This window comes from Lactuca sativa, chromosome 8 (assembly GCF_002870075.4).
Source record: "Lactuca sativa cultivar Salinas chromosome 8, Lsat_Salinas_v11, whole genome shotgun sequence".
NCBI lineage: Eukaryota > Viridiplantae > Streptophyta > Magnoliopsida > Asterales > Asteraceae > Lactuca > Lactuca sativa.
The window spans coordinates 312073348-312084024 of record NC_056630.2 but is presented as its reverse complement, the minus strand read 5'-3'; the positions used below and the strand labels follow the sequence as shown (position 1 = coordinate 312084024).

The 10677-nt window shown below is 30.7% G+C and overlaps 1 long non-coding RNA gene across 2 annotated transcripts; it reads left to right on the top strand.

The window, feature by feature from the left end:
- Positions 1-541: 541 nt before the first annotated feature.
- LOC122195515 (uncharacterized) lies at positions 542-8627 on the top strand. Of its 2 annotated transcripts, XR_008225484.1 has the most exons (3): positions 542-5494; positions 6638-6699; positions 7989-8627. It is a non-coding gene; the product is annotated as an uncharacterized LOC122195515 (long non-coding RNA). The 2 variants fall into 2 exon arrangements; XR_006185758.1 differs by having other exon boundaries at positions 542-6699.
- Positions 8628-10677: the final 2050 nt, after the last annotated feature.

Sequence of the window (10677 nt, the reverse complement as noted above, 5' to 3'; positions counted from 1 at the left end):
TTCATGATTTTTAAAGAGCATTCCACAACTTCCAATCCTTATGAAAAAGTCATCCACACAATGAAATCTCAAGGAAATTCCTCCTATCCAAAGATGATTTAATCAAATAATATCTTGTCAAATGAATTAAGACCTGCTCAAAAATTTTATACAAAAACCTGATAGCTTAATGCTTTCATAATGAAATGATGAAAATTACCTGTAGGAGAATCTCTAAATGTCGAAGAAGACATTATTGAAGAATTTACTATGGAAGACGCCTTGTCCACACTTGAAGACATAATGATGCCGAAACTACAAAAGGAAAAGCTAAAAGCATAAACTCTCCATGGTGAAAATTTCCACACCTGTCAATATCTACTATTTGCTTTTATAAAGAAATAATAATGAAGAAGAATAAAGACATAAAATGAATCTAGTTGCCACAACGCATTAATCAGTATGCTCAATTATTGTACTCTAGTAGTTTGTAGTTTTTAAATTTATTTTGAAGTCCGGGCCTATAAATAAGCTTACATCTTTAAGTTTTAGGTAAATTCCATCTTATACTCCTTCTCCTTCCTCATTATCCAGTAGAACATCTAAGTTATAAAATAATCTTTGAAGTATTCTGGTTCCTTCAGCTTACCGTGTTCTTTTTCACGTTTTTAAGTCTTCTTTACTTTTTCTTGTTATTGTTTGTATTAGCCTAATGATAGGCTAATTACTTTTAAGTGTTAAATAACTTCATTGAATTATAGCTTTATTAATTTATTAGAAACCTAGGTATCATATAATTATTGGAAATACTAAAGTCTCAGTTAATAATAAGTAATTTAAATTGAAACAATTCACCATTAGTCATGGTGTTTCCCATTTTGTTACCATGGTTTGGCGTTTTTAAGGTTGTTCGTCATTGACTCGGCATCTCAATGTTTCAGTTTCATTATTTGTTATTGTAAACTATCCTATGATTGTATTATAGCATAATTATATGGCAACCCTGGGGTTTCTATGTAACAATGGTTCTACGATTTTGGGTGTGAGCCATTAAAAGTATCATACTTTTGATGTTTGCTTTCTAAACACACAAAAGAAGGGATTCAAGGGCTTGTTTACAATAACAACTCTAAGGTATGTAAACCCTAACACTTCTATGATTCTGATTTAACTAGGGTTTATGCTAGATTTTTTTATTCAGACTATGTTGCCTTCAAAGTATAAGACATAGATCATTTTAGGTTGCATGTGCCCTTTCTAAATTGTTAAGTGATTTTCCGAATTTAGCATTTTGTTGTAACCTAATAAACCCATTAGTAGTATCAAAGCTACTTGGTGTGTCTAACATTGAAAGCACATTTATTGAATCGAAGAAAACTTTTTCACAAAAATTGTCTTCACGATGTGACAGTGCATCTATCACGACGTGAACTTGACTCATATCCAAATTTTCGGGATTTTTTTGACTAATATGATTTATGTGGTTTTATTTGGTAATTATCTGTTTCATTTTCAGCCAAAATCCATTTTTGCTTGTCTTAGATGATTAAAATAGAATCCCTAAATATTATGATATAATCTTAGACAAGATAATGATTAATTAATATGATCCTAATAGATCTAATAAGTAATTTAGTTATAAGACTAATTAGAAGATAAATATAAATCCATGATAGGGATTAAATTTGAATTAATTAATTAATTGTTTAATTAAAGATAATAATTTAATTCCTGAATGCTTTAATCATTTTAAATAATTGTTTAATTAAAGAATAATGATCAATCATAATTGGTTTAATATTAAGTAATTAAAAGTTTAATTAATATAATTAATATTTAAACCTTGTATTTTGGATGGTTTAAAATACACGCTGATATATGTATTACAAGATTAATTACTATATGTATAATAAAAGTTAGTCGAATCAATAATAAGCCTCATTCATGAAGCCATGTGATGTGGGTTTTTATGTGTATAATTTAATTGCTCATGTTTTAAATTTATAATTTAATTGCTCATGTTTTAAATTTATAAAACTGATTTCATTGCAAACAAACTATTAAATACACTAGGTAGTGAACCTAATCGTGCAATAATAGACCATGTGTCGAACACTAGGAAATAGTGGTGAATTAATTTGGAGTTTTTTTTTTATTATAGGTTACAGATAAAAGCAATCAATATGGGTTTTATGGAATTTAATCTCAAATGAACAACTAAACAACAAATATCGATAAACTGACTGAAGACAAATCACTTAATGTACTTTAGTTTAGATTGGATTACATCTCAAAATCATGGTTAATTACTCAAGTGAAATGGATATTCATTCATTATTCAACGATTCCTAATATTACTAGCATCATCATCACACTACTAATCCTTTGATTTCAACATAACTATTAATTCATTGATCAAGTGAACAAACAATCATGCAAATCAGTATTTAGTTCGTATTAAGCAAGATTTGATCTTATTTAACACTAATGGTCATAGGAGTTAAATCATGCATAGAATGGTCATCTACTCATGCACACACATTAAAGTTCACCACTTTATTTCCTAACCCTAGGTTTTGGCCCAACTCTAGTCATAATCACCAATGGTCATTGAAAACTGTCATTCAAATTAATACAATCAAAATGGTCATCTCAAATCTATTAATTCAGCAACAAAGAATAAAGTAACAATCTTTAAAACATGTGGCTCTTTCAATCAAACTTGAAAAAATAAATTAAATAAGAATAAACAATCCAAATAGCAATTAAACCATAAACTCGAAGATTCATTAAACCATAAACACCAAGTAAAAGGTTTTAACACTCAAATCAGAAAAATAGCACATCATGGAATCACAGTGGAATGCTAATCATGGTCAGAACAACAAACCACATGATCTCCGATATGAATCCACTCCCTCATCCTTCAGATCTTTGTCATGTCAGCTTAACGGCCTTCCGACCGCCTTTTAGACTGTTAAAACAGCTTCTCTAAGGTTTCTTGTCGACCTAGGATCAATTAATGTCATAAATCCCCCCTAAAAATCATCCAGATGCTCGAAATATATAGATTCCCAAAAACCTGATCACCACGAAGTGGTAATTGCACCACGTCGTGGTCCTAATGTATATCCCGTATTCTCCAAGTCAATCTCAACGATCACGAAGTTTCGATTTACCACGTCGTGGTAAATGAGAATCAACCTTTTCTCAGAACACGAAATTTTTTCTAGTTTTCAGATCATTTTTAATCTCATCAATCGAACTTACGAGTCATGGGATATGGCTAAAACAATGACAAGGGTTCAAGCTATCCAACAACATCATTTTTGTGTTTTTTTAGCTCCTTTCTCCTCCTTTTGCATTCCAGCTCCCATTTTAACTAAAGTTGAACATTTCAAAGAATATTAAGTATTTTGTAGTTCTAAATAACATTAAAATATAGTAAAAAATAATATGAAAATGTCATAAATATATGCATAAAATAGACATTATCACAATGCTACAAGGAGGGTATAAGGAAACGGCCTATAAAAGAACCGTTGAATGGGTGTCTTTTTCTCCCACCTTTCCTGTGTGGTGGGGGAACTTTAGCTGAACGGGTTCGATAGGACATAATCAGATTAAAATTATAATCTGTCAAGTACTAAAACCTTCATTTTAAAAGATCTCACTCTAGTTACTTTAGGAAAAATGTGAAATTGTATGTTAAGACATGAAAACACACGACATTTATTTATTAGTTGTTAGTGGAGCGTACATGGTTAACCAACACACTAATGTGGTACTATAAAGTTGAAATGATGGCATAATTCAGAAATTATTAGTGTTGATGTAGTGTGTATGGTTAACTGGCACATGAATGTGAGATGATAAATGACCTCAAAGTTGTCATGCAGGTTTTCATGCTTATTCACATCTCGTTTGTGATCCTCGGTATCCCATTTAGAAAGGTGAGAGCATAACAAATATTAAACATGCCATTGGAAAGATTCAATGAATCTCAAAAGATCTAGGTGTTTCATAAAATTTATGTGACAACTGTCAAAATTTAATACAGTTCTAGATTTGAATAAACTTAGTTGCACATATAGGCACAACACATACTAGACTCTGTAACTAGGAGCTATGTTATAACCTACTAGAAACTAGGAAACAATTAGAAACGATGGACATTGTACTTAGATTTCACATTGATACGTAACTTCTATAGTTACTTTAACTGTAACACCTATTCAAATTCGGGTCATTCCTTCACTTGAACACCTTTTCATGAATCATATATACACATAATGCACTTGACGTAGAAGCAGAAATTGGGTTAGAGTCATATAGTATCTTACGTAAAAGTTGAAACTAGGACTAGTATACTTGATTCCTCAATTTTTTTTGAATCTCGGAATCACTACATAGAATGTCAATAAACTCATAAAAAAATTACAAACATTATTTCTAACTTGAATAAGAGTTAGGGAACACAAAAATAATTTGGAGTCTCAAAGATTCAATTTATTTCGATATTCAAAGTTTAGCAAAATCCGAAAAACACTAAATAATTAATTTTATAAACTTTAACCTCAAAAATTATATGAAAATAATTATGCACCTTAGAATATCAATTTAAAATAATTAAATTCAGGAAAATATAATCTTGGAAATTACAAATTAAATCATTAACATTTTTGTCCTTAATTTATAAGTCAAAAATCAAGGTTTCATAAATAAAAACTAGGTTAGGGTGTATATTTTATAAAAAGTTTGATATTGTTATAAAAACAATTCAACTTTTTTTTTTATAAAATTAAAAGAGTGGGAGGGCATTATACCCTCAAAAGTCGTCCACCCCCTCTCCATGACACTCATCCCCAAGACAATAATCATTTTATCCTCCTACATACTTCCTTCTCTTTCACTCTTCACTCTCTCTCACACTCCACCACCATTTTCTCTCATCCTCCCCTCAAACTCACGAAATATTTCCAGAAAAATGAGTCACAAGACACCAAAAATCATCTTCTTCTATTGTTCTTTTTAAGGTAATCACAAAAACCAAGCATTATCCCTTCATTTTCACTCATAATTTCACCATGTCATGCATATTTTTCTACTTCTACACCATTCTATGGATGGATTATTAATCCTATGTTCATAAACACGATTTTTATGAAGATGGCCGATGATAGTATTTCACCCAAAAACCAACATGCATGTGATGATCTTCAAGCTTTAGATGCTTGATGATCAAAGTATGCTGTTAAAAAGCTTTGAAATATGTGATAAAAGATTTATTCACAAATAAATATATAAACATTCTTTTCTGATCAAGAGAACAAACAAGATGATCTGCAAATTTACTGAAAACTAAATCATTTTTCTTGATTTATTATTATTTTTACAAGAAAATTGAGTAATAATTCATATAAAGTACTTTTGATGGTCAATAAATTCTGGTAAATTTCAGATATCACCTATGCACTGAGAAAAGACGTTTCATTAAGTTGCATATATTTCTAAGGTTGCTTTCTATTTAATTCTAATTTATTTATTTTGAAGAGAAATAAATAGAAAAATAATGTAATGAATGTCCAAATCCATATTTCTTAATTTTCACATCTTCTAGAAATCGTAGAGACTCTATGAAAAAGTTTCCAGATTTTTCCAAGACAATTTCTTATTTTTACCGATTTAATAAATGTTTAAGAGATTAAATTGATGAAAAACTACTACATTTATTCAAAAATTATGAAACTTCATCAGTGTATCCTATATTATATATAAATCATAGATAAAAAGTTTAGTGAGTTTTACCTTCTGTTAAATAATTTTTCATGAATTAATGATTATTTAAATGAATAAAATAAAGAAAAATAGTTAAACTATTTGAAAACCAAGTTGAATATTTTTTCCAGCTTATATTTATTAATTACCAGTGGAACAAAAAGTTTGGAGAATTTTATAAATTGTTTCCTATTTATTTTGATTATTGCTATAACACAATAACAGAAAAATCATGTTAAGCTGTTTGAAAATACATTTATTATTTTTCCCAGATTATATATCTTGCATATCAGTAGTGCACAATGTTTGGAGAATTTTCATAACTATTTAGTATTCATTTCTATTTTCTTAGTATTAAACACACTTAAATTCTAAAAATAGGGATTCACTATCCAAAATTGACTTTAAAAATATTTCCCAGATTATGTACACTTTAAAACAGTTACAAAAAATTTTTAAGAATTTTTCATGATAGTTTACTATTTTTTTTCATGATTTTATGATTATTCAAGGAATTAAAATTGTCAAAAACATATAGACAAATCAAAAATTCAAGAAAATTTATCTTAACATCTTTGACTTCAATTGAAACTAAAATACTAAGTTTGGAAAATTTTAGAAGTAAATTGATTTAGTTTATGAATATTTAATCATTGGAACATTTCTTAAAATGTTAAATATTGACACTTCAATAATGAGAATTTTCCACTTAAATTGTTATATAATAATTGATTCATGGAAATTTAATTCTCATAGAAAAATACTTATGACTTATCAATATCAAAATTTTGACACATTATTGGCATAATTCTAATGTAGAAGTAAGTATGCTAGTATTAAATTTCAATTAGAGACTCATTAGTGTGTAACATCGTTATAGGAATTGATAGTGGTACGAGTGGAGCATAGTTCAAGGCACCATTTGCATTATCTCAAAGAATTGTGAGTATTCACACCTTCCCCTATTTTCAGTTTTTAAATGTTTTGGGGTGGAAAAGCATGTCCTAAACTATTTATGTTCATTGTATTTATTTTGACTCGTATCAAACTTGGTTGCTATATTTTATACATATATGTATGTTACTTTAATTCACGAGGATTGTGTTGCGATTATGTCCCTGGAATCGTTTGACACAACTCATTAAAGCATTTGAGTCCATGGTCATTATGGAGAGTGCTATCAGGAGGTAGACAACTCCTCAATCACGCGACTAGCTTGAGTGAATTTTACCATTTTATTCTCTATGTTTGTGATACACATAGTAGTTAATAGGGCACGATTCGATCATTAGGCTTGGGTTATGAACTCATGAATGGAATCTTTATACACATACGAAACTTGTATAATCAGGTTAGCAACGACACTTGTATAGTTGTTTTAGCAATGAAACTTGTATACTTATTTTAGTAACGAAACTTTTATACTTATTTTAGCAACGAACCTTGTATAATCATGTTAGCTACGACACTTGTATACTTATTTTAGCAATGAAACTTGTATACTTATTTTAGCAACGAAACTTTTATACTTATTTTACTAATGAAACTTGTATTTCCCATGAGAATGTGAACTTTGCATATCCTTTTGGCAATGTACTTTATTTCTCATGATAACAACGAACTTTGTTTATGCAAACTTATTTACTCATTTTAGCAATATACTTTTATTTATGGAAACTTATATCAAAACTTTGATTACGATTCATGAAACCAATATTTTTGTAAACCTATGAACTCGCCAACTATTTTTATAGTTGACGCTCATTTTATATGCTTTTTTAGGAATCATCTAGTAAGAGGCACGTAGAGACACAACACTTATAGGAGCATTTGCATGTGTTGACTTTTAAATACATTGTAATTTCTTTTAAATATTTTTTCAAACTCATTGTAAATTTGTAATGATTTTTAATACTATGGTTGGTGTTGTCTTTTAACTTTTGCTATGAAACCCTTTGTACTGCCACACCCCGTATTTCCGCTTTAGCGGGGTGTGACAACTGAAATGGGTAAAAGCCTTACCTACCTAAAATATATTCAACTTTGATTACGACATCCCTTCTAAAAGTTTAATTTGAAAATATGGATCCTAGCCTTAATTTAAATTTTGGGTTAATAATTAAGGATTAAAATCAACTAACTTGAATTCTTTATTTTTCCATTTTTTATGTCTTATGAAGATATAAATGGTCTTCCTAATTCTTATGAAAATGTTTTTCCTTAATATTCAGGTGATGGTCTTCCAATTTAAGGTCAATGTGAAATTGTTTTACTTTCATTAGGAAATGATGGAACTGGACATCACCTCTCTTCAACTCTTCCACCTCCTCCTTCTATGACTCTCCCAACGTCATGTATTCCTAACGTCAAAAGATATGAAACCACTCAAGCCTTATTGGCATGTAAACATAAAGCTGGATATTTTGTATGTGCACATGTTCTAAAAATGAAATTGTACATTAACATATTAGCAAGAATGGGTGTTGTCACTACTAGAAAAACAACCTTTTACGACGCTCATTGTGCGTCGTAAAAGGCTCAGACGACACGCAAATGCGCGTCAAGGAAGGCCCTGTCATAAAGAGACATGACGCGATTTTGCGCGTCGACTATAGACGACGCGCTTTTACGACGCTCATTTACGACGTGCAATTACGACACGCGTTTACGACACGCAATGCGTATCAAGGAAGGCCCTGTCATAAAGGAAGACGACACGCGTTCGCGTGTCGTAACCTTACGACGCGCGTGTTAATGACACACAATGCGTATCAAGGAAGCCCCTGTCATAAATGAAGATGACACGCATTTGCGTGTCATAAACATCAGCAACCATTTACGATGTGCATATACGACGTGCTTTTACGATACTCTTTTACGCATAATACAAAAATATAGAAACAAATATATACCAAAACAATCAATTTCATCTAATAATATCATGTCAAAAATTTGTAATACATTGATATTAAAGGGATATGATTGTACATTGTTAGTAAGAGGTTTTCCCTAACTATATAACCTAATCCTACATTGCTATAAAGGGGCACCTTCTTGTTTAAGTAACTCATCATTAAGTTGTCCTAAGAAGCTCTGAAACCCTTCATGTATCCAGCCAATCATCATGTCTCTTAGCTGCAATATCAATCCCAACTCTTGATCAAGAACAACTTTTGTCCACCAAGAAACAGGTTACATGTGAGAGCCTGTAAGACACATGAAATAAATATATTACCAACTGAACTTTAAAAATAGCTATCATAGTTATACATAGATATGTATATATTAAATATTTACATCTATGAATATAAGGGAAACTTCCATGAAAGACTAAAAGGTTAGTGACCACTGCGTAAAGATACCTGTAAATCAGTTTCTCCAGGATATGAAATGAGTGTTCTAAGTGGTATTCGCACAATAATCTTGAGCAAGGCTTTTCCCTGAGTATGCTCTGCAGAAAATCAAAGCAACGCTTCCCTGGAATGTTGCATCAGAAGAAGTGTAACCTCATCAATGGAGTTTCTTATTTTCCTTCATATGCCAATACATGACCAATTATCAACAAAAGTGAATACAACTCCTCCATTGTTGTAGTTGGATCATTTACTCCACTTCCTTGAAAAGGTGCAAAGATTGTCATCGAAAAATAGCATAACCAGAAAAGTTAATATTGTTAGATGAATGATTTCATATAAAAGTGGTAAATAAGTTTCATAAGATTCTACATTTACCTTTCGGTTGAACTGATGATTATGTTGGAGCAGATACGGTAGAAGTTGTTGGATCAGAAGTAACACTCTCACTGCCAATCACTAGCTGAATTGGTACAGACCCTTCTTGTTGTTTCATTCTGATTTTCTTCTTCTCTTTCATTTTAAATAACTCCAAGTAAAACTATTAGCAAACCTCTACTCGGGTAGCCCTACTGGCTACAAGCCTTTCTTTAAGTTCTGCTATTTTAGGATTAAGTTAACCTAGGAGAACACGAGATTTTTATATCATTAAAGATATGATAACTTGAATCAAAGATGCCGAGAACCTGTACGATGTGGGAAAAAAAACAAATGTAGCATTTAGAAAAGGAATAAAGTGATAAATATGAATCAACGATTATACCTTCAATGCTCCTTCAGCATGGACAGATATTAACAACCTTCTCTCATGTTTCTGCCAAAAGGAATATCATGAAAGAGATGTACACATTTTTGTATTAGTTAGAAATTTTACCTCAGAAGTTGAAGGTAAAAGACAAAAATGCCTTCAGAATTTTAAGGAAATGAAACTTACCACCAGACACGAGCATCACTGAAGATCCCTTAACATCATAAACAACAACTCCATCTTTGTTTTCAATACCAAGAGCAGAAACAGCAGCAGCAAATGCTTCTTCAGATGGCAACATGTATGGCAGCTGAATTAAAGGTTCCATATTTTCAGTTTTACTTCAAAAGAAAACACAGAAAGGATTGAATGATAAGTGTCTCACATAAGTAGTGCGATAAGATTGTTGGATTAATGTCTAAGTCCATAACTATAATTGGTAAGACTTGACCCGACCCGGCATGGTCCATTTGGGTTGCATACCATCATGCACTTGGATAGACTATGATGAGAGAAATAAGACACTTATGGTTATTAATATATTATAAGTTCTAGTATATTAATAATAAGAATAATAAGATTATTTAATTAGTATTGATCAAGAATTAATCTAGGATTAATTAAGTGATCAAAAGAAGACTAATTAAATATATGGGTTGATTGTGTAAATCATCCATACTTGTATAGTGGGCTAATGCTCCATGGATAATCAAGTTGGGCTAAAACCCATAGGATGGTCCATGGATGCTCCATGGTGTATTTGAACCCATGGATCCAAGGAAATGGAAAGTCATGACAATTAGGATTTACCCTAATTGT